The 25,391-nt window shown below is 38.4% G+C and overlaps 1 protein-coding gene across 1 annotated transcript in view; it reads left to right on the forward strand.

The window, feature by feature from the left end:
• The first annotated feature begins 5,494 nt into the window (after positions 1-5,494).
• The window catches only part of LOC136825409 (homeobox protein OTX1 A-like), a 316,092-nt gene continuing 296,195 nt past the window's right edge, over positions 5,495-25,391 (forward strand). The window contains exon 1 of the mRNA XM_067081774.1: positions 5,495-6,172. The gene's annotated coding sequence lies outside the window, so the exon portion shown is untranslated. The remainder of the gene's footprint in view (positions 6,173-25,391) is intronic.

The raw sequence follows: 25,391 nt of genomic DNA on the forward strand, positions 1-25,391 counted from the left end.
AAACCTACATGCCATTCAATGTATATAGTTTATTATATTTTCTCATCCGCCTGTTAATCGTTATTTCACCTCTTTCAGTTTAGCAATCAGCTGTCTCCTATTTCCTCCAACCTATTATTATTATTATTATTATTATTATTATTATTATTATTATTATTATTATTATTATTATTATTATTATTAAATTTCTGTCTCACATTTATTTCTGTTCCACACGTAATTGTGTCGATATTATTATTATTATTATTATTATTATTATTATTATTATTATTATTATTATTATTATTATTATTATTATTATTAGCAGTAGTAGTAGTGGCATTAGTAGTATTAGACGAGGTTTGCCTTTGAAACGGCTCCCATTATTCCTTCTCTCCAACTGGCTCGTCCGGATACCAGTTATGGCCGCTGCCTCTTTTTTTTCCCCTCCGCCTTTTGTCCGTCGAACGGACCTGCTCATAGACATTCCGCGCATTCCTGCGCACTCACAAAAGACTACTTTTCACATCCGGCGGAGGACCGAGTTCCCCCCGTCCGTTCGAGTCTTTCGGTGGGCGACGTCCTTGCAAGAGAGCGCCCTCCGGCGTATGGATGCTTCTGCAGGTTACGACAGATGCTCTCGTTTCGGGAAAGTTCACCCCGAGCGCCATCTATGGGAACGATTTTGAATTATAGCAGTTACCCCTTCGAACAGGCGCTTAGGCGTCCAAAACTAGGCCTATGCAATCGAGAAAATAGTAAATTTAGGAGGTATGTGCCCAAGGAAAGGAAATAAATGTAAGAGGAAGACAGGAAATAAGATTTGGTACAAGGTAAAAGAATGGGGAAACGTAAGATAATGGCTAGATGTCTTTACAAAAGAGATAAGATGCAGTGTTTCACCACCGAGATACAGACAGGAGCGCCGGCACCCATAACCCGTACCTAAAACTCTTACGCTGGCGTTGTCTTCATTATTCTGTTGACCTCTTGCAGCCTATGGCGTCCTCCGTTGCGAATGCGTTCCTCCTGTCTTCGTCAACATGAGCTATTGTGTTTGTGAGTGTGTGTGTATGTGTGTATGTGTGTGGGGTACCTGTGGTCGGTATAGAAAACGGGAGGACCCTGGTCGACTGTACGGTAGGGAACGCATAGCTAAGGAAAGAGCGAGCGTATAGAAAACGGGAGAAGCCTATTCACTTAACGTCTGTCCACAAGTTATATCAGAGAATACAATCTCTTTTATACGTTTTTATTTTGGCTGCTTTTTGACACAGGTTGTTTACCTGTATATCGAACGCCGGCTGAAATACCCCTATTATTATTATTATTATTATTATTATTATTATTATTATTATTATTATTATTATTATTATTATTATTGAAATTGCGTAAACATTTACTTACAACAGCGTTTAACCGCCACACTTTTGTGAAAATAGACCGACTTTTCCGATAAACAGATGGGTCAAATAGCCAAAGTTTTGGGTCAAATGGCCTGAGTTTTGTTTTCAGTCAGTCACACTTTTGTGTCACATAACTTCTGTGTCAAGTAGGCAGAGTTTTGGGTCAAACTGACAGACTTTGTGTCAATTAGCTGGACTTTTTCTTCATTATCAAACTTTTGTATCAAACAGTCATGGACGGTGCACTGTAGGCATTACTTAAGGTTCATTGCAGCGTTCCTCCGGTCCCTAGCTGCAACCCCTTTCATTCCTTTTACTGTACCTCCATTCATATTCTCTTTCTTCCATCTCGCTCTCCAACCCTCTTAACATTTGTTTCATAGTGCAACTGCTTTGAGGTTTTCCTCCTGTTACACCTGGCAAACCTGTCTACTCCCAATTTCCGTTTCAGCGCTGAATGACCTCATAGGTCCCAACGCTTGGCCTTAGGCCTAAATTCTATAGTCCACTTCATTCCAATAGACATGGGGTTGTGTCCAATAGCCGCCTTTAGTTTTGCCTGCCAATCTTGTTATGTTTGTGATGTCAAAACGATGCTTTTATGAGTTTGAAAATGTTGTCAGCAAAATCCTTTGACTTCAAATGAGGGTTTAAATGTTGTTGAATATGTTGTCAGGAAAATCCTCTTTGAGAAGTTGAAAATGTTGTCAGGAAAGTCCTCTTTGAGAGGTTTAAATGTTGTCAGGAAAGCCCTCTTTGGCTGAAAATGTTGTCAGAAAAATCCTCTTTGAGAGGTTGAAAATGTTGTCAGGAAAATCCTCTTTGAGAGGGTTGTCAGAAATGTTGTCAGGAAAAATCCTCTTTGAAATGTTGTCAGGAAAGAAAATGTTGAAAATGTTGTCAGAAAGTCCTCTTTGAGAGGTTTAAATGAGAGGTTGTCAGGAAAGCCCTCCTTGGTTGAAAAAATCCTCTTTGAGAGGGTTGAAAATGTTGTCAGGAAAATCCTCTTAGGTTGAATATGTTGTGAGAAGGTGAAAATGTGTCAGGAAAATCCTCTTTGAAGTTGATCCTCTTTGAGAGGGTGAAAACGTTGTCAGGAAAGTTCTCTTTCAGGGTGAAATTATGGTCAGGAATATCCTCTTTGAGAGGTTGAAAATGTTGTCAGGAAAGCCCTCTTTGAGAGGTTAAAAATGTAGTCAGAAAACTCTTGAGTTTGAAAATGTTGCCAGGAAACTTGTGAGTCTTAAAATGTTGTCAGAAAACTCTTGTGAGTTTTATAATGTTGTCAGAAAACTTTCTCTTGTGATATCAAATCTTGATAGGTTTTTTATCGATGTTTCTGAGCAATGGTAGAAATTATATTATGGCTATAAAACCGGATGACTGTCAGTTGGACATATTTCACTTTTGGTTTACAAGATCCATTTTTTTCGCAATAAGGCGCATTTGTCTCTCTCTTCTCTCTCTCTCTCTCTCTCTCTCTCTCTCTCTCTCTCTCTCTCTCTCTCTCTCTCTGTCGAAGTACTGAAATATAAAAATCACTATTTTATCTCTCTTTTTAAAGAAATAGCAAAGCAAATATTTATATATATTATCTCTGTGCGCCACCTGACTGAAGCAGAATGATATACACAGTATTAAAATTAACTCTCTCTCTCTCTCTCTCTCTCTCTCTCTCTCTCTCTCTCTCTCTCTCTCTCTCTCCCTTTGTCTGGGTCAGATAGTTTTCTCAATATGAAATTCTGTTCATGAAGCAGAAGTGATTCCTATTGAGGCCATGTAGTGTAGTCATTATCATTATGATATATATATATATATATATATATATATATATATATATATATATATATATATATATATATATATATATATGTGTGTGTGTGTGTGTGTGTGTGTGTGTGTGTGTACATATATGTATGTATACATACATATGAAACATCTGCTGCTGTAACAGATTTCACAACAAGGTGGTAATTCACGATTCAGTAGTTGAGGTGAGAAAATAGCAGTAACTGGCAACTTGTGTGTCTTCTCGAGAGTCAGCCACTGCGAAGCAAAGCAGTTAAACGTTGATGAAATCCACTTTTATTTGCGATGACGTAAATACTGCAGAAACTAGTGAAAGAATTCAAACCCTTTTTGCAAGGGGAGACGATTGAAAGCAAATGTGAAACAGTGTAAGTTATGACCGTAGATGGATGTTAATATGGATGGTGGGACAAATATAACAGATGATGGAAGGATGAGAAACACTTAGGCCACAGAATAGGTTAAATAAAGAAAGTAGCAGGAAGGATGTACGTTTAAAATTTGTAAGAGACTCAAAGGAACGTTTAAGGAAGCCAAGATTGGGATGTCTGTAGGGACTGTTGAGCTAACTCTCCTTTATGGAAGTGAAGTGTAGATGTTGAATGTGAATTAAGTAAAAAAAAAATGGTTTGATGTTTTTAGGATGAGTTATATATGTTGTGCAAGAAGAACTGAATGATTGAGAAATATGGCGAAATTTGGAAAAGGTATAATGTCCAGCATAAGTGAAAGGACGGATCGTTGTATTCTGAGATGGTTGGGTCGTGTGGAAAGAACGGAAGATAATAAACTAGTGAAACGTATATAATTTGGAATTGTTAGAAAGGGAGCGAGCTGGATAAATGGATGGCAAGAAATATCGGAATAGAAAATCATTGATATTCAGGAACTGTCGCAGTTGACTTTAAAGGCAAATGGTACATTATGTGTCAGGCAAGCCTACGAGCTGCTAATGAGCCTATGTGTAGGAAACTTCCACAACATTAGCTGTTTTATTCTATTCCCTAATATATATATATATATATATATATATATATATATATATATATATATATATATATATATATATATATATATATATATATATATATATATATATATATATAGATATATATATATATATATATATATATATATATATATATATATATATATATATATATATATATATATATATATATATATATATATATATATATATATATATATATATATATATATATATGTAAACATTTGCCCGTAGAAAAATAACAATTATATACAATCCATATTCCCTGTCACGTCTCGGTCTCTTTAAGTGGAGCAGAGCTAAACATTCAGATCAGTGTCCCATGTTTCACACGCACACACACACACGTACACACCTACACATCGTCATCGTCGTCCCAATTACTCTTCAAAGATGACCCGTTGTCTAAATTCAGATATGAATGAGATAAATGGCCCGGCCCTCCCGCCTTCAATGGCGAGCTGTGTGTTGCACGGATTGCATAATGCTCAATTCTGGGTCAACTCCTCTTGCTTGATTCGCTTACTTTCAATTTTAATGGTGACGAGCAGGCCCTCTCTCTCTCTCTCTCTCTGTCTCTCCCTCTGGCTCTCTATCGCTTCTCGTTTTCTATAAAAGCACCTGGGGTAAATGTAGGCCTAGTTAATGGATAACGCGGGAGAATTGCAAACAAATAAAGATAGCAGGAAGAACGAGAGAGAGAGAGAGAGAGAGAGAGAGAGAGAGAGAGAGAGAGAGAGAGAGAGAACGACACTCCGCAACAACCACATGATGATAATTCGGCATCGTCGTCTGGCAACTTGCCAGCAAGTCAAGATTCAACACATACAGACAAGTGTTTTCAAATCGTTCCACCACCCTCTCTCTATGGCGGTTTCCAGGGCTGACTATATCTCATTTATTCAGTCCTTCGACGTGGGGGGAGATTCGTCAATGAATTAGCAGGATTTCTTAAGTTCTTACAGTCCTCCGCGGTAGCCCCCGCCGGAATATCGACTAGAAGGAACGTATAAAGTTGTTGAAAAGGCTTTAGCGTAGCTCTAAGGAGACTTTAGGGGGAGGGGAAGAGGGTGGAAGTAAAGAGAATAAGAAGACATTTTTCCCCCCCCTCCGTAAAAGTCCAATAATAATCGATGTGTTGAAAGAGAAGTTGTTGTTGTTATAAAGTGTTGTTGCGTGTGTGTATGTGTGCGTAGTGTTGTTGCGAGCGTTGTCGGGCGGCAAGAGCAGAGCAGCACAGCAGCAGCTAGCACTAGCGGCGGGGCGACGACGACAACTGGCAAAGAGAGAGAGAGAGAGAGAGAGAGAGAGAGAGAGAGAGAGAGAGAGAGAGAGAGAGAGACTGGGTTACTGGGAGAGAAAGCTGTCGTACAGGACTCAGTGTGCGATAGACCACGGTGCGAGAGGCGTTCGGTGTGTGTGTGCCAATGTTTGTGTGTTGTTGGCACTTGCAGCAGCAGCAGCAGCAAACGACGTCCGCCCGCCGCATTCGTTCGCAGCAGCAGCAGTCGTTTTTTCCTGAAGGAGTAATAATAACCTCATTTTCGGTGTGTGGATCCTAATCGGCCAGGTGTGGCGAGTGAATTCCCCGAGGGATACGTCGAAATAAGTGAGATTTGAGGCAGTTTTACCTAGTGTTGGCTGGCTGGCTCCCCGAGACCACCCGTGTCCGAATATTTCGGCGTGGCCCCTTGGCAGCGGTTTCGGATTAGGGAGGACCTGCCTGCCTCCTTCCTTTCGTTTCTTTTCCGGTGTGCTTTGAGTGGTATTTTTTGGAAAAAGTAAACAGCCGTAGTTTTTAAGTTTGTATAGTGTCCCCTTGGCGGCGTTTCGGAGATCTCCTCGTCGACCGGCGGCGCAAGTTTGCGACAAGTCGAGGGAATCGACGCCGTGTGTTCGAGGGAGAGGAGTGTTCGGAAGTGGTTCTAGTGACGGCGGCGACGGCTTCGTCTTCTACTTCCGACAGAAGGTGAGTGAGAGATTTTATTTGCATATAACCTCGATGTTGTTGTCATCCGTGTCTGGATGATGCTCTGTGCAAGGGTGTCACTACAAACTTCGATGTTGTTTCGGTGTTGTTTCCCCAATGTTTCTGAATGAAGTTGTGGAGTCTTTTTCTGTGTTGCTGGTGTAATGTTTCTAAGTGTTGCCGTTGTAATGTTTCTTTTATTGCACATAAGTTTTATATATCTTTTTCTACTAAGCAATAGAAACGTATAGAGAGACTTGAGGAGACTGTGTTCCATTTACAATAAATCATTCTAGACTTAATTTTGAAGATTTAAACGTTTTAATCACTTCATTTACCGATGATTTAATCGCAAGTCGAGCGGTGAAGTCTTTCGACAACACCACATAGGCCTAGTTGCTGTGTTGACCGAACTCGAAGGCGCCGAGTTGAATCGTCTGATCCTTTTGAAGTTTAAAACAGTTAAATCGCGTTATTTAAGAATGACTCATCCAGAGGAATGTGTTAATTTTATTGTTAGAATGAAGGCTTGAGTCCGGCTCATGTGCTTATGAGACTACGATCTCGCAGACACGGTTTATTGACACCAGATCATACCTACATAGGCCTACTCGGTACCGTAAGCCATAGGAGTTAGGGGGTGGGAGAAGGGCACGATGCCTTTTGATACCCCTTCATTCCTGTCTGAAAAAAAAAAATACAAAAAGGCCTTTGGCGTCAGCTGTGTGAACTTGAAAGGGTATAAATTCAAATCTGCTTTGATCGTATTATTTGTCCCAACTTTTAGGGCTTAAAACAACAAATAGATTTTGTTGATGATTCTATGCGTCCTCTTGAAGTTTCTTAACCAAAATGGCATGGAAATCATAATATTTTTATGCTCTATTACATATGAATATTATTATATTTTGTAATGACATGTTCATCTTGATGTAGGCTATCATCAACTATGTGGCGATGTTTCTCATTTGCATCGTTCTCGTATACAACTTTTCTAGCGTTTTATTGATATATTATATATGCCATTGTTCACATAGATCGGAGGTTCTTGGCAAATAGTCTGATGACGTCATCGTCGAGTCTGTATGCAAGGATACCGTCTGCATTAATATATTATTATTATAAACTGATTTAAGCATACGCAACCCACAGTAAGCCTATTCAAAGTATTATTTGGGCTTCCGTTGGAACGAAAATAACGCGATAACTAAAAACGGGAAAAGAACAGCCATCGACTGACACATTATCGTTAAAAACCCGTCGGGTTTGAGCTGTGATACAGTGTTCTAGAAAAGTCTTTATCGTTTAAAAAAAAAAATAACAATTAGCCTTTGGATACCCATTTAAATGCTCTTTTGAACAGAGGTACATTCTCATATTTGAGATACAAATTAGTTTTATTTGATTTAGGGATTTTTTTGTATTAAGTTGTAAACCAAATGGCCAGTGTTTACGAATCATATCGTTATACTGTTTTCACATCACACGGGGCGACAGTAGCGCAAATTCAACTATACCGTAAAACAGTTGCCGAATGCGCATAGGCTTAGCCATAATATATCAATCTTATGGGAATATAGAGTAGTAGAATGCGCCTGACGGTCTAAGTAATGATTTTCATTTACATTTAGAAAGTGAAAAGTCACTCTTGTCACATAGAATGTTGACTCAGCTCTACGCCAAAGGGTCACCGAGTTACTTACAGAATGTCGAATACGCTTGGCGCTTAAAAGTCAGTGTGTTACATAAAGTGTCGAATGCGGTTTGGGACTAAATGCCACTGCATTACGTAGACTTTCGAACGCGCCTTGCGCTGAATATTTCATGTTTACGTAGAATGTCGAGTTCTTTTGCTACGCCAAGTAAGTCACCACGTTACGTAAAATGTCGATTGCATTTTACTCACAAAAATGCGGCTGATTTTACGTAGAATGTTAAAAAAAATGTCGTTGTTCTGTTATAGAATGTCGAATGCACCATTCGCTGATAGACACCGCATGACTTAGTGTCGAATGCGCCGTACGTCAGAAATGCCTACTGCTTAACAAATGATCATTTTACTATTCAACATGCTCAGCCGTTTATGTAAAGATTAAAATGACATATTTTATTTTAGCGTTTTAATTGTTATTACTTATAAATAATTCCTTAGTTTATTATAGAGCAGGATCATGAAATGATATTGTATACATATATCTACATATTTCTTCTGTGTTGGAGGGATAGCAGGCAGGGACAGTATAAAAGAAAAAGGTCGAAAAATTCTCCCCCTTCCCCCTCAGTCTACAAAAATCTGAAGACAGGCTTAAAAAAAATGCTCTGCTTAGCCTAACCGGACTCTTGTACAGCCGGCTAAAAAATCCATTGCCTAGCCTAACACTTTATCTTAGGCTTAGTACTATGGGTCTTTGTGGAATACTGGATCAGATATCAAGAAAGGCATTACAGAAATAATATTTTTTTCGGTATTACTGTAGTAATTACTTGACGCCGGGCCTGTAAGTGCCTTAAGTGAAAAGTGTATCTGATGTCACTTACCATATTCTCTCGATGTCTCTCAGGAGGAGAGAACTTAGGCCTATGTCGTCTTTGATGAAATGTAAGTCCGTGAGATGAAAGTCTTGAAATATAAAATGGTGCTCTTCATTTAATTTCTCTCTCTGGCTCTCACTTTGATTGAATTTCTCTCTTTCTGTCATTCCGTCGTCCGATTTAAGCATAAATGAACTTTTATTTCGTAGGCCTACTAGAGGGCAATTATAAAAGCTTTAAAATGGCATTTATGTTATTGATACTGTCAGTCATGTTTTCTTTTATCCACACGCACAAAAAAATTACAATATTCTGCAATATATATATTTTGTTTCTCTGCAGAAGTAAATAAAATTTTTATTAATTGTTCCTTATTGAAAATATGGGCACTGATTCAAACGCCTCTTTCATGTGGCCCAGGATTCATGTTTTGTAATGTTTCTCCTTTAATGTGGCTTCAGGACCAACGCTTTTGTCATTAGATCTCAGTGTTGGAGCCCATGGCTGTACATTTTTCGTGCTTCTCGTAAAAATGTGATTATTTTTCTCAATATGGCGTTAATGATTGCATTTTATTCACGTGCCACATTGAATGTGGCTTTCTTGAACGCATTTCTTGTCATGTTTCGTATTTAATAATAAGAACACTAGGCTTATCTTTCATATTTCTCGCAGAAATATTATTTTTCTCAGTGTGGATTTAAAGATTGCTTTTGAGTCGTGCCACATTGAATGTGACGCTCGGGAATATATTTCTGGTCATGGTTCGTGTTTAATCACAACAGGACTAGGCTTTTCTTTCATGTTTCTCGTAAAAATATTATTTTTCTCAGTGTGGATTTAAAGATCGCATTTTAGTCATGTGTCTCATCAAATGTGGCGGCCCAGAGCGTATTTCTTGTAATGTTTCGTTTTTAATAATAACAGTACTAGGCCCATGTACTCCAGACTTGTCAATTCGCTCTTTCAATCTCGCGACTTAATCCCCAAGATTTAACGACTTTTTTCTTCCTCACACTTGTGTCGAGTAAGAGGAGAAGCTCTCGGGATTAAGAGGAATGAGAGGCAGACTAGACGAGTAGGTCTTCGTTCTTGGCTTTTGATGCTATTATCTTACAGCCTTTAGGCCTACTCGGGGAGTGATACCTCTGCACAACGGAATAACAGGGTATTATTAGTACTATTATTATTATCAACGGGTCTAGTTTTGCTTCGTTATAATTGTTGTGGGTATTCTGTGAGTAATCTTGTTGCTTTCCGTTGTTGTTTTGGTGTTGTTTTAATGCTGTTTCTAATACTGCGATTGTTGTTGTTTATGTCATTTCCGTTGCTGTAGTAGTTGGTCGTGTTGATTTAGGCCTATGTATAACGCCGGCCGTATGGAATAAAAGTTGTAGCTTATTTTTATCTATTTATCTATTTTTTTTAATGTTGTTTTCTGCTGTCCTGTTGTTTTAGTACTATTACCAATGCTATAATTATTGTCGTTTATATTCTTAACTTTGTCATAGTAGTTGGCCGTATTAATTTAGGCCTATATGTAACGCCGACCATAAGGAATAGAAATTATCGCTTTTTTCTTATCGACGTCCATCGCTCTGGCGTTAATCTATCAAGTAACAGATACGAACGGAATGGAGTTTGCTTTTTTTTTTTTTTGGTACATCACAGATTTTATTATTTCTGATTGCAATGGACCATGAACCGGTCGCGGCGTTAGGCCTACTCGACGGTGACAGATAGCCTCCCGTCTTTATGAAAGGTCACCAGGTAGGCCTAACCTAGATATTTTTTTACAATATAATAAATTTCGTCTCCTCTGTTATGGAAGTTCACTGCTACGAAGGTTAAGGGCAAGGAGCCAATTTGTTTCCGCTTAAATACGGCGGTTAGGCCTAAGCAAGCTTGTTTAGCGATAATGTTCGAGTCGTTGGTACGGTAGTAATTATGTAGAGCTATAGGGTAATGTAATAGGATCGTCACGCATACAGCGATTATACAGCTGTAAAAGGTAAATACATTGGTTTTACTCAATAACGATCTGATTTATTCGTTATACAACTGTATAGGGTAACAACATTGGTTTTACTCAATAACGGCGTTGTATGGTTACAGAATATGTCTTGGTTTATTCGGATACAGGAATTATACAGCTGTAGACGGTAATAACGTTTATTTTACTCAATACCGGGGTTGTAAGGCTACAAAATATAAGTCTAATTTATTCGGATACCGGAATTATACAGCGTTACAGAGTGATAAAATTCTATTTAACGATACAGCGAATATTCAGTATTATACAGAAATACAGTTTTATTCGCTCAGATTCAACGATTTTACAGTATTAGGAACTTAAAAACAATTTTTAAGATTAACAAACACCAGCCGTATTAAAAGGAGCTAGATTCGATGATTCGTGAAGTACAGAGGGAGATAGAGAATTCCACATTCCGGAAATCACTGGAATGAAGAACTATGCAAACCGGTTGACCTTCGAGCTTGCGACGTCTGGTCAGTCTCTTAGGAACTGCTATGTCAGGACGCTAAGGCTACCATGCTAGTAGTATGGCTCCATCGAGGATTGCTGCTTGTGGTGTGCAATTTATGCAGTTAACCGCACTCCCCTACTTAAGCCCTTTGTTTGAAAAACACCTCAGAACATCAGGCCAGGGCACTCTTCTTCCAAATTTACTTATATTCCACCTACGGTGGTTATTTTAGGAGTAGGCCTGATGTGGGCCACTGAGTCGCGAGAAGACCCAGCACCCAGAGGTCTTCCATGTCGTATTCGCTTGGAAATTCGACTGTATCAGTTAGAATTTGTTAGATAGGCCTATCCGACTGTCAGTTCGTTTATTGTCAAGATTAACCATTTCTCCCTTCACCCTTCTACAAATTAACTGGTAGTTAGGTGGTTGTGAAGGATCGCTTCCAGGAGTAAATAGATGCATGGGGTTGCAGCCCCATTCCAAAATTGTTAATGAGAATTTTATATATATATATATATATATATATATATATATATGAATGTATATATATATATATATATATATATATATATATATATATATATATATGAAAGTATATATGTAAATATACATACAATATATAATATAAATATATGTAATTATATATATACATGCATATATATGTGTGTGTGTGCGCGTGCGCGCAACCACGCGTGAGCAATTCACTTGTATGGCCTCGTCCATTCATATACGTTCCAGCATCAAGACCTCCAGCTTCCAGTATGTCTGGAATCAATCGCCTGGTGGCGGTCCAGCCGAATTTCTCTGCCGAAGATTCCCATTCCGAAATTCCCATTTCGGAATGGGAATTTTTCGTTTTGAATCTTCCTCATTGACGTGCAATCCATCAATCTGGTCTTCTCGCGTCACCAGGGGAAGAGAGGGGGTGGGTGGTTGGTGATGTCTCCTGGGGGAGGGGGAGAGGGAGAGGGAAGCGAGGGGAGTGGGCTATTTTGTAAGGGATGGAGTGTGAGAGAGGAGAAGGATTGACAGAAGAAAGCACAGGATTAGTAGAGTCTTTCTCTCCTCTTGGAGAGGGAGAAGAAACTCTCTCTCTCTCTCTCTCTCTCTCTCTCTCTCTCTTTCTCTCTCTCTCTCTTTTGTGGCCATGTTAGTAAATTACTTTTCTTTCCTTCTTATTCTGTAGCTATTTTAATCCATCTCTCTCTCTCTCTCTCTCTCTCTCTCTCTCTCTCTCTCTCTCTCTCTCTCTCCTGGGAAGATTGTGCTCCCTTGTCTCTCTCTCATCATCGGTTGAAAACTTTTTCTCCAGAATAATTATGTATTTCCTTTTCATAACAATCTCTCTCTCTCTCTCTCTCTCTCTCTCTCTCTCTCTCTCTCTCTCTCTCTCTCTCTCTCTCTCTCTCTCTGGCCAGCCTCCAAATTGTCAATAACTCAAGCGTCTTCATTCTTCCCGTTGAGCTGCTTTTGTGCTTGTATACGAGCGTGTTTGTGCGTGTGTATGTTTGTGTGTGTTTGTATTGTTTGGTTACGTAGTCAGGAAAAAGGAAGGAAGGAGTGGGAAGCACATGAGAACCATCTCTCTCTCTCTCTCTCCCTCTCCCTCTCTCTCTCTCTGCCTCTCTCTCTCTCTCAAGTCCTTCCTTACTCTAGTATCCTGTTGCGTTTCGTTTTTTTATGCACCAGAAAATGACGTCACGGCTTGCCTTAAATTGTGGCTTCGGCCACGAGTGTTTTTTTTTTTTTTTTTTGTAAAATAAGACATTTATATTCTGTTTCCGTTTTGTTTTTCTTCTCTTTATGATTAGACGAAAATTTCAGGTTGCCCATAAAGTCCATCTTGGTTAAGATATGACACAGAAGGAAGTGTTTTGCGCAAACGGAATGAGTCCCATAGAGAGGTTTTAGGCAACGAGTAGGAAGGTTCCATATAACCGGAGTGTATAGAAAGGTTCCATGTAACCAGAATGTGTAGTAAGGGTTCTATGTAACCAGAATGAATAAGAAAGGTTCCACGCAACCTGAATGTGTAGGAAACGAGAATGTGTAGGAAGGATTTTATGCAACCCGAATGTGTAGGAAAGGTTCCATTTAACCAGAATGTGTGAGGAAGGTTCCACGCAATCAAAATGTGTAGGAAGAATAGCAACCAGAATGTGTAGTTCATTGCAAGCAGAATGTGTAGGAAAGCTTCCATGCAACCAGATGTGTACTTCAGTGCAACCAGAATGTGTAGGAAAGGTTCCATGCAACCAAAATGTGTAGGAAGAATCCAGTGCAACTTTAATGTGTAGTTCAATGCAACCAGAAAGTGTAGGCAAGGTTCCATGCATCTAGAATGTGTAAGAAAGCTTCCATACGGCCAGAATGTGTAATTCAGTGCAACCACAATGTTTAGGGAAGGTTCCACGCAGCTAGAATGTGTAGGGAAGCTTCCATGCAACCAGATGTGTGCCTCAGTGCAACCAGGATGTGTAGGGAACGATCCATTCAGCCGAAATATGTTGGAAAGGTCCAATACAAACCGAGTGTGTCCGCACGTCTGAATTTGTCCTTGAATGCTTTGTTTATCCCAAACGTGAACTTCAGACGTGATAATATTCAAGGAGAGAGAGAGAGAGAGAGAGAGAGAAGCAAATTTCATGGCGTAACGTGACTCAACAACATGCGCCTGTAGCCATTGAGTCTTAGAATGTGGAATTTGTTTTCATCTTCTGTATTCCCACTTCAGCGTAACACAAAAGCGTAGGAGGAATGCGGCAACCAGTTTATGGGTTGGTTTGAAGTGCAGTTGGTCGGTTGTTACGGAGAATTTGGTTTCAGACTGTATAGGTTAGGTTGATTTTAAATTGGTTGTTCCGGGGAAGGAATTGGTTTAGGCTAAGCCGCTATATAAGTTGGGTTGATTTGAAATTTGTTTGGTTGTTACGGAGAAATTGGTTTAAGCCTCTGCATTATTTGGGTTGATTGAAATAGGTTGTTCCATAGAATGCATTGGTTTGAACCTCTAAATATATTAGATTAATTTAAAATTGGTTGTTATGTACGGAGAAGAAGTTGGGTTAAACCAGTGTAAAGACCGGGTTTATTTGAAATTGGTTGGTTGTTACGTAGAAGAAATCGATTCAACCCATTGTTTATGTTTGGTTGGTTTAAGATCGGTTACTTGTTCCAGAGGTGGCTGTCGATGCCACGGGTTAAACAGAGAGAGAGAGAGAGAGAGAGAGAGAGAGAGAGAGATAGAGAGAGAGAGAAGAAAGCTGAACCGGACAGAATCAATGACTATTTAAGACTTGATCAACATTTATAGATTTCGCGTCCATTAATTCTTATGAATTGACGAAATCAGTGCATTTCTGAATTGCAAATGTTGCTGGAACCTCTTAGGAAATCGGCCTCGGCCTAAGAAAACGAGTTCCAGGAAGACAGGAATTCCATTTTTTTCCATGGAACGAGTCTGGAAAGATTGCTGTATAGAAAACGGAGCATCACCCCCTACCGGTGGAGATTTGAAACTAATTGCGTGAACGAGCTTTCGCGCTTACTTACGCGCGTATGGGCGCGTAGGCGCGTGAATGCAGAGGCGATTGTGAATTGGACATTGGCCTAGGCCTGTTTATGCTAATTTACGCCCTTCAGTGTATAAGCTGTTTGTTTAGTTAGATAACTCGCTAGTGTCTTATTCACAAACAACAAAGCATTTGATGATTTACGTAGTAAATATTAAATGTAAATTGCTTTATTTATTATAAGATTTTATTTTAAAAGCGTCACTTCCATTTTTTGTAGAGAATTGTAGTTTATTTAAATACCTCAGTATCTGATTAATAAATACAAAGCACTTGATGAGTAAGTGCTAAACAGTAAATATAAATTGATTTACTTCTTATATGATTTTTTTTTGTAGAAAGCGTAACTTTTTTGCATTTTTTTGTTGAGAGTTGTGATCTAGTTAAATAACTCAGTATCTGATTAATAAAATACAAAGTATTCGATGATTTAAGTGGTAAATGATATATATAAATATAAAATGCTTTCATTCTTATATAATTTTATTTTAAAAAAAACTAACTTTTTTATTTTTTTGTAGAGAATTGTGGTTTATATTTAAATAAAACACAAAGTATTTGATGATTTAAGTGCTTAATGATAAATATGTTTTGCTTTATTTCTTATATAAATTTTATCTTCAAAAGTGTAACTACTTTATTTTTTGTAGAGAATTGTGGTTCGTACCTGATCAATAAAACACAATGCGTTTGATGATTAAATTATAAATATATATATATATATATATATATATATATATATATATATATATATATATATATATATATATATATATATATATATATATATACAAAGAAAAGATATAAGTTATTTTAAATAGAATTATATAGGAATTAAAGCAATTTATATTTAATAATTATCATTACATTCAGTAAATGATTTGTTCTACTGAAATAAGCTATAATTATCTACAAAAAAATAGGAAAAGTTACACTTTTTAAAATAATAACATACAGTATAAGAATTAAAGAAACTTTGTTCTATATATATATTATATATAAAATATATATTGATATACATTTATATATATATGTATATATATGTAAAGATACTTTATATATATATATATATATATATATATATATATATATATATATATATATATATATATATATAAAGTTACTTTAATTCCTATACTGTATATTTTTTTTTATTTTAAAAAGTGTCACTTTTCCTATTTTTTATATTTTTTATGGATAATTATGGTTTATTTCAGTAGAACACAAATCATTCACTGAATGTAGTGAAAATTATTAAATATAACTTGCTTTATTTTTTATATAATTCTATTTAAAAAAAGTAACTTTCTTCCGCTTTCCTTTGTAGAGAATTGCCCACTAGAGATTTATAACAGGGCAGTGAACTTTGGCTGAGCGTAGAATTAGGCCTATAACTACCTTTAGGCATACGACTGGGGGAGGGGGTGGGCCGGGGAAGCGGGGGTTGGTGATAACAAAACACAGTCTGTCTGGGCACGTATGATAACTGGCTGACGATAGAGAGAGAGAGAGAGAGAGAGAGAGAGAGAGAGAGAGAGAGAGAGAGAGAGAGAGAGAGAGATGGCTATCAACTTGGGTCCGCTTGTATTGTTTAAAGAGAGAATCTCTTATCTCCTAAGCTGTACACACGGCGGTACCTGAGGTCTCTTCAATAATAATAATAATAATAATAATAATAATAATAATAATAATAATAATAATAATAATAATAATTCATTAATGGAGATCTAGTCGGATTATCGTGTTTTCTTTGAAAGAAGGAGCGTGGGAAGAATTGAAAAGTAAAATAATAATAATAATAATAATAATAATAATAATAATAATAATAATAATAATAATAATAATACGTTATTTTAGCATACATACAGAAATATATTCTATTTCAGCTTAATGTTATAAAGAAAAACAATGTACAGTTATAGAGAGAGAGATGTTTATAATAATAATAATAATAATAATAATAATAATAATAATAATAATAATAATAATAATAATAATTGGTTGAATTCTTCTCTCTGAAAATGCATGTTGGTATCGGATTAATCACCAATCTGTTATAAAATACCTTGATTTTTCCTCTCTCTCTCTCTCTCTCTCTCTCTCTCTCTCTGTGATTCCCTTATTATTCTGGAGAAACCTTCATTATAACATCGTTAGGCTTAACCTTGGTTGTATTCGTATTTTAATTAATATTGAGGCCTCAGCAAATCTCTCTCTCTCTCTCTCTCTCTCTCTCTCTCTCTCTCTCTCTCTCTCTCTCTCTCTCTCTTTTTAGGAAAAGGATTCACATACATAAAGCTTAAGGCTTAGAAGACTTTCAGGACGACAGCTTGAGGGGGGAAAAAAGCTTGAAAATTACTACGGACGTTTGCGGAAAAACAAGGCGCCATTAAACTTGTGGGTTGTTTTTTTATTATGAAGTTATGAGAAAAAAATGGCACAAATCTTGCATGGTAGACGTTAGAAAAGATCTTTGTACCATAGACGTTTCAAGAAAAACCTCGTTTTAAAGTGCGAGGGTTTTTTTTAAGGAAAAAACTTGCGCTGTAGACGTGTAAGGACGAAGTTCAGTAGAGACGCTTGAAAAAAAATAAAACCTTGAGCGATAAGCGTTCGAAGGAAACGCGTTGCAGGCAGACGCTTGGAGGAAAAAACTCTGCACCATTGTCATTTGTGGAAACAAACTCTTGCGTGGTAGCAGTTTGAAGAAAAACCTTGCACTGAAGACTCGTCGAGGAAAAATTCCTTGCATACAGACAGTAGGAAAAAGGAAAAAGACCTTCTATCCTAGGCCCTTTAGAAAGAAAATCTTGCCCTTTAAAAAACCTTCTGTTATAGACCGTTGATTGAAAATCTCGCTCTCTAAATAGCAAACGAAAAAAACCTTGCACTAGAGACTATTAATGAAAAACCTAGTCCAACTATAATTCTCTTGGCATAGTATGACGCCCACAAGAAAAAAAAAAGCTGCGCGAAGTATTTTACAGCATTCTCGAACCCGCAATCTCAGAGAGTTCTTGAAGAGAGAGAAAGAGAAAGAAAAAACATTCGGTTGTTGTGAGGTGCTTGACCGTAACTCTGAGCTTCAGAAGTGTGAGCGATCCTCGGCGAGAGAGAGAGAGAGAGCGAGAGAGAAAGAGCGAGAGAGAAAGAGCGAGCGAGCGAGAGAGAGAGAGAGAGAATCTGGCAATTATATTTAGCAACCGTCTTTGACACTGGTTCTTTTATAAACGTTGTCAGTTCTTTTTTTTTATTTTAAGGTCGTTCATAGAACTACAAAGCGACGCGTTGTCTTTTTATCAATTAAAGCAAAATGTTTTTGGTGTCATATTGTTTTTGATAAAGCGACTAAACGGCGATTAGTCGCTGTGGAATTCTGTAAATCGTCGGCCGCTGACATCTGCAACGACTCTCTTACGCGATGTGGACATTCAACTTGCCTCACCGATCCTCTACTGCATTTTCTGTTTCAGCCCGTTTTTTATGCCATATTGGCCTAAGCTGGGATGACTGATGTATGTAAAAGGATGTTTGTTTATTTATTTACTTTTTTTTTCTTTATCCCGTACGTAGAGGTTGTTTTTGTGGTTTATCTTGGATTTTTTTTTTATTTGAAATCGGAGTTTGGTTGGTTTAAACCGCGCATATTGTCTTGGTTTTACAGCAGATCGGGTTGGCTTGTTTCAGATTCAACGCTTGCTGGTTGGTAGACGATGCATTTACGATTCTCTCTCTCTCTCTCTCTCTCTCTCTCTCTCTCTCTCTCTCTCTCTCATGCACACACACACACACACACATACACACCACTCTCTCTCTCTGTATCAGCTCGTAGTTTGTTAGGTTTAAACAGCCCATATCTTATAGGTAGTTGTTTGTAATTCAATGCATACTGGCTGATAGACTATGCATCTGTGATCTCTCTCTCTCTCTCTCTCTCTCTCTCTCTCTCTCTCTCTACGCACACACTATCTCAACTCGCTCTTTGGTCGGTTTAAATAGTCCATATCATATTGGTTTTAGATCCGTCCATTTTGTTTGTAATTCAATGCATGCTTACTGATAGCCTACGCATCTACGATCTCTCTCTCTCTCTCTCTCTCTCTCTCTCTCTCTCTCTCTCTCTCTCTCTCTCACTAACACAGCATACATATATATTTATCCCTTGGAGTATGGTACGCTTGATTGATGGACTCAGCGCAAAGCCAGCTGGAAATTGAATGAAATTACTAGAGGGGGCTTATTGTGCCCCCGGCTCCAATTGCGGGCTCAAATGAATACGAAATATTCATACATTCGCTAGGCCTAACCAGGGTCTATATCTGCTTGGACCCTGGGCCTAACGACACATGGGCCTATGGCGTACGCTCTCTCTCTCTCTCTCTCTCTCTCTCTCTCTCTCTCTCTCTCTCTCTGCGTATTCTCGTATTACATAACCCCACACCCATACATTCCTGAGGGATTCCCTTGCCCACACTTTTTCCAAGTGAGTCTTTCCCTTACACTTTTTTTGTAATGGATCCTCCCCCATATTTATATTCTTATGCCAACTTCCCCACACTCCTAAAACACCCCTCCCACACTTTTAAGGTCAGTCTCCCCACACTTCTTGATACCCCCCCCCACCTCTTCCTTACATAAGATAAGGCATTCTCTCCACAGTTCTCATTGGACACCCCTTCCCACAGTTCTGAGGAAAGCATTCCCCACACTTCTAAGTGTCTCCCTCCCAAACTTTTAAGGGCAACCTCTCCCACACTTCTAAGATATCCCCCTCTCCCTGTCTTATCATAAGGCACTCCCTCTCCCACACTTCCCATAGGACACCTCCTCCCGCGGTTCTAAGGCACTCCCTCCCCCACACTTGTCCTACGGCGCTTCTTACCCGACGTTTATAGGACACCCCCTTACTTCAAAGGTACCATCCTCTCCCACACTTCTCTTTGGATACCCCCTCCCCACACTTCTTGGATACCCCCTTCCCCACACTTCTCTTTGGTCACCCCCTCCCACACTTCTCTTTGGACCACCCCTTCCCACACTTCTAGGACACCCCCTCCCCACACTTCTAGGACATCCCCTCCCGACACTTTTAGGACACCCTCTTGGACCCCTCCCCACACTTCTAGGATTCCCCTCCCCACACTTCTCCTAGGATACCCCCTTCCCACGCTTCTCCTAGGATACCCCCTTCCCATTACTTTCCTAAAGCTTAGGTTACCCCCTTCCCCACACTCTTGGTAAGACGCTCCCTCCCCCTTTTCCAGATTTTTACTAACGCACCCCTTCCCATAACGTCTCCCAGTAACCCCCCCCCTTTACTTGGATACACCCCCCCAACCATCACCTAGGAGGACCAGTGTGACTTTACAGGACTATAAGGGAGGCGTGAGTAACCGTGAGTAGCGCCTAGTGAAAATCGCGAAATAACGAAAATTCGCGAAAATAGCGAAATTCGTGAAAATCGCCAACATTCGTGAAAATCGTAAAATTTGCTCAAAAGCGTGAAAATCGCGAAAATCGCTCAAATCTTCTAATTCCCTGAGATCGCGAAAATAGCAGCAGTCGCGAATCGTGAAGATCGATGAAGTCGTGAAAATCACGAAAATCGTGACGAATTCGCGTCGAACGCGAAAACATCTGGAATTGAAACCGGGGGCGTCTCAGAGACGGTGGGTCCTGTCGTTTCCAGCGGATCGCGTTGCGCGTCGCTCTGATTGAGATTGATGGCCTCTGATTAGATGTTGCCAATGAAAGAGAGAGAGAGAGAGAGAGAGAGAGAGAGAGAGAGAGAGAGAGAGAGAGAGAGAGAGAGAGCTCTTGTCATTTAATTGGATTAATTTGGCGACATATTTTTTTTTGTTTTTTGTATCGTAGATATTTTTAATACTCAACTATGTTTTTATTGGTGTGGCCGACGGAACTGGCAATCGTCTATGTCATCTGGCCTTATGCCAGCACAGGCTCTTGCCTGATAAGAACAAAAGGAAAGGGAAATAAGAAAAAAAAAGTTTCATTCACGAAGAAAAAATTGCAAATCCTCCATCTTGAAATGAAAGATAATTTGAATCAGGGGAAAAAAGAAGCAAAGAGAGTATCCCAGAGCGTAGTAGCGTATGGACACTAACAATTACAGAGGATTGCTCTTTTCCATGTCACAAACATACGTTGGCAACTTGTCGTACACACATCACAAACTTGTTGCATGCAAGTCGCCGATTTATCGGCAATCCTTACCAGTTCTTCATAACGATTATCTAGCATTAGATTTGTGAGATGTATGTGATAGGTTGTCAACGTGTGTTGAAGACATGTTGCCATGTTGATGACATTTTGATGTTGTTGACATGTTGGTGACATGTCGACTGCAGTGTGGACGCAGATTTAAATTTCCAGATATTTTTTCTTCTTTATTTTGGAATGTGTTTACAACAGTTAAAATTTTTTACTTAAACGATTTATGTATTTACATTATATTTTCGTAATCTATCCCTCCTTTCATACGAAATCTCTCCCCCCACCACACCCCCCAAACCCCCCCAAAATGTCAATCGTGGTAGCCTCAAGATGGCGGCCGGGGTTGGCAGTTCAATGTATTTTTAATGGCCGGAAAGTAAAGAAACCCGGTCCTTTGTAATTTCCACCATCTTGCATTATCGGCTGCTGCTTTGAATGATGGCACATTTACATGTTGAGAGGATCACGCTTGGGAGTGGGAGTGGGGGTGGGAGTGGGAGTTAGGAGGAGTTGGGAGTGGCAGAGCTTACGTGTCGTCCCTAGGGTGGGGTCGATGGGATTATTGGAAGGGGTGTGGTGGGATGGGGGTGGGGTTGGTGGGGTTTATTTATGGAAGGGATGGTGCAGTTCTTTTAGGTTTATTTGTCGTTTTATTTATCACATTACTCTTTTCAACTCTTTCCACAACTAAAACATCCCTTTCGCAAACCTGCATCGTTCCTCACGGCGCTGTAACACCCGCCAGGCTATCTTTTCCCTTGTTTCCTTCATGAAAATTAGTGATCTTCAGACTGCCTGAGTTGTGACTCATCACCCTTTGCTGCCAAAGTCAGGGTCATTGACCTTGGTAGTTGTCACGCCAGATAACTTACTATCAATCCATTTACTGTTGTTTATTGTTAAGCTTTGGAAATCTCGACTTGCTTCCGTGTTCCTGACAGTGACACCCTTGCTTTTCATGCTTTCTTGGGTGTGGGCTAGGTAAGGGTATTAGGTTGCCATTTCCATCGGCCTTCTTTCTAGTTGGTAGATTTTTTGTTCATCAACAAAGAGTCATTCAATTCCATACGTACCAGTGGGTGTTAAACTCCCGGTGCTCAGCCTATAGTACCTGTCAGCGACCCACAACAGTCACCTAATTATACATACCTGTTAATGCAATCATGAAATTCATTTTTTAATCCATCAATTGACTGATTGCCAATTTTAACAGACCGCGATCCAGCACCTGTTTAACAGACTTCTTTGCAGTACCTGTTTAGGTCAATTTAACAGACTCTGCTCTCCAGTACCTGTTTAGTTCAATTTAACAGACTTCTTTGCAGTAGCCTACCCGTTTAGGTCAATTTAACAGACTTCTTTGCAGTACCTGTTCAACTAAATTTAACAGACGCCGATCTCCAGTAACTGTTAAATTTAATGGACTCTGCTTTGAAGCACGTGACTCTTTTGTTAAATTTAACCTGTTCACCTGAATTTAACAGACTCTGTCACCAGTAACGTTAAATTTAACAGCCAGGCCATTAATAACAGCCACAGTGCAACATGACGGGATCCGGTGGGATACAAAAGAGATGCAAAAGAAACATCCTGTTTTCCTTTATTGTCTGACTTAATTATGTTACGGTTTTTCATTTTTTTTATTTTATTGTTTTATTTTATTTTTTATTTAATTTTTAAAATGTTTTTCTTAGGATTTTATTTATTTTATCGTTTTATTTTTTTTTTTTACGACGTGATAAGGCGAACTCTTAACTTAATAACGATTTGTTCTTGTTGTTTATTTTGGATATCAAAAGGAATTCACGCGTGTAGGCCTAGAAAAAAACAGATTTTTGTTCCTCGCGTACGGATCGATCCCAGGGGTCAGTTTGGGAGGTGTTGTTTAGTCATGATACGCTTGGTGGGTTCAAGGCCTTGATATAAGTTGAGTTGTATCTGTTGTTCGTCTGTGGAAAGCATGGTTTTGAAACAACGATGACCCTGGCTCAGGTGAGTTATGCAGCGAAAAACAACAGGACTGAAACAACATTGATTTGGGGTCAGAAGTAAATAAATAAGTAATAAAAATCAGTAGTAAAACAACTTTGATTCTGAGTCGACTTACGATTTTGAGATGTATACTTATGCAGCATTAATAAGTGAATAAGGCAAAACAACATATAACGGTAAGACCAATAAAAAGACAAAAAAAATCTTTATGAAACAACATCAGCTCAGATTAACCGTATAGAAGTCAAGTCCAAGGCTGAGGTGCCATCAAATGCAAAATACAAAGCAACAACAACGAGCAACAACAAAACCGAGACAAATCTCTTCCGAAAAAAATTGAAACAACAAAGCTAAGTTGTCCCCACCTTCAGAGCGCAAAAAAAAGTAAGGAACAACAACTATAATCTCTTTCCGAAAAAATGAAACAACATAAATTTTGAAACAACATACATTTTGAAACAACATAAAATTTTGAAACAACATAAATTTTGAAACAACATAAATTTTGAAACAACGCCGACTCAGCCCACCCAATCTTCTTAATCAGTGCATTTCCGAAGTTCACTGGCCCGAGGGTTTAGGGATTTTGTAATATATACCGTATCGGTCACGAGATAGGAAAAACAACAGGAACACTTCGATAAGATAACGGATAAACAGACCTCATTTGAGCGTAGTGGTTATTCTTAACCGGAGGGTGGGGGTTAGGGAAGGGGAAAGTGGTGGGGGGGAAAAGAGACCATCCTTGCGGGCAACAACGGCGTAAGTGGCGTTTTCACTCTCGCCGAGAAAAAAGATGATTAATTATTTTTTATGATTTTTGATGTTTGCATACATTTGAAAAGAAGCAATGTGAGCGCATGCGTAGTCGATACAGAGAGAGAGAGAGAGAGAAGGAGGAATTTTACTGAAAGAAATTATCATTTATTCATTCTGAGGATCGACTCCCAAGCTTCCTTGGCTGTGAGAGAGAGAGAGAGAGAGAGAGAGAGAGAGAGAGAGAGAGAGAGAGAGAGAGAGAGAGAGAGAGAGAGGCATTATTTTCAGTATATAAGACACACACAGGCATTTTCAGTATGAGAGAGAGAGAGAGAAGTATTTTTAGCATATAAGATAGGCATTTTCAGTACATCAAATACATAGGTAGATAGATAGATTAGATAGAAGAGAGAGAGAGAGAGAGAGAGAGAGAGAGAGAGAGAGAGAGAGAGACTCATAGTCACTCTCAGCATAAGACTCACTCCTCCAAGGAAAACCATTTTGGGCACCAAATCTTCGCCAGCAAGCGAGCGAGCTCAAGCGAGTTGCTTACCACCCGGCATAGGCCTACCCTATAGGCATAAATAAGCCCTGTTCTTTCTAGATCAGCGTGGGCCTACCGCTCCCAGAAAGTCCACCAGGGCCGTTCTCCTTTAACCGTCCGTCCCCTTTAAGCAAAGTGTGGCCCGTATGAAAGATTTGGGCCGTGGGTTCATTAAATTAATGAAACTATTCTTTAAATTTCACTTGGGCCCCACTCTCATTAAATGGAAACAGGCCTAGGCCTATGCTTCGTGGCTGAAAAGCACTGAACGCTTTTCTCCTAATGTCTGAAGTACGAAGCTTTGGTCTATAGGGGAGGAATTCTTTATTTTGATTCCTGTTCGGTTTTGCGAAGGATTTCAACGGGAATCGGTTACTAGGTATATTAGGGAATCGGGAATTGGTGCTTGGTTGTGTGGGGTTGGTATTTGCTGAGGGAGATTAGGTATGGGATTTATAATATTATATATATATGTATATATATTTATATACACATATAGATAGCTATATATATACCTATATAAATTAGATAGATATATATAAATATATATATATATTTATTATATATACATATATATATATATATATATATATTATATATATATATATATATATATATATATATATATATATATATATATATATATATATATATATATATATATATATATATATATATATATATATATATATATATATATATATATATATATATATATATATATATGTCTAGGAAAGGGCATCGGGTTCACTTATATTAACTAACTACTTAAGAAGTTAAGATCGATCAGACGTTTTATTCTTGAGGATAAATGTTCATCCTTATAATATATACGTTTATCTAACGGTCGCAGTAGCCTTATCTACGGAAATACAACGTCTGTTTGCTAATTCTTTTTTTTTTTTTGCTTTACCCAAAGATTTCAGTAGGATTCTGGTCCAGAACTATTAGGTTATATCATAAGAAATTCCTGGAGTACTTTGTGAATCAATCTCTGTAGTAATCATAAGACATTAGTTTTTGTTATCATGACGTTTATTGTAATAATAATAATAATAATAATAATAATAATAATAATAATAATATTATTATTATTA

The sequence above is a fragment of the Macrobrachium rosenbergii genome, chromosome 37 (assembly GCF_040412425.1).
Source record: "Macrobrachium rosenbergii isolate ZJJX-2024 chromosome 37, ASM4041242v1, whole genome shotgun sequence".
Classification (NCBI taxonomy): domain Eukaryota; kingdom Metazoa; phylum Arthropoda; class Malacostraca; order Decapoda; family Palaemonidae; genus Macrobrachium; species Macrobrachium rosenbergii.